We start from the raw sequence: 474 nt of genomic DNA, 5'->3' as shown, positions 1-474 counted from the left end.
CCGGGGAGGGGTCTGGGCTGCAGCCGACGGCGGCCACGAGGGGAAGGGGCCGGAGCAGCACGAGGGGACAGCGGGGCTTGGCTTCGGCACGGAGAGGTACGGGGATGCTGTGGCCAGGGCAGGGCTCTCTGCCCCGTGGGGCTCAGTCTCCCTCCCCGCCCCCCGCCCGGCACCCACGTGTGCACCCAGGCAGCTCCGCAGGAGCTCGGCAGCACCCGAAACGTGCCCTTCCAGCCCCCGAGCCCCCGCGACTTCCCGAACCCGAGTGCAAAAATCCCCCTGGCCACTGCCAGCCCCGGCGCGCGCCAGGAGCGGCTCCGAGCGGCACATCGTGTGGCGCTGCTAATTCCTCCGAGCTGAATCAGCGCCGGGGGAAGGATTGCAAAACCCCCTGAAATGAACCCAAAAAACCAAAAAACAAATTCCCTCTCGCTATGCGATCCAGCGGGGCCGGTAACCGAGCGCCCTGGCCAG

This window comes from Aptenodytes forsteri, unplaced genomic scaffold (assembly GCF_000699145.1).
Source record: "Aptenodytes forsteri isolate BGI_AS27 unplaced genomic scaffold, ASM69914v1 Scaffold26, whole genome shotgun sequence".
Classification (NCBI taxonomy): domain Eukaryota; kingdom Metazoa; phylum Chordata; class Aves; order Sphenisciformes; family Spheniscidae; genus Aptenodytes; species Aptenodytes forsteri.
Note: the sequence above shows the minus strand (reverse complement) of the source record.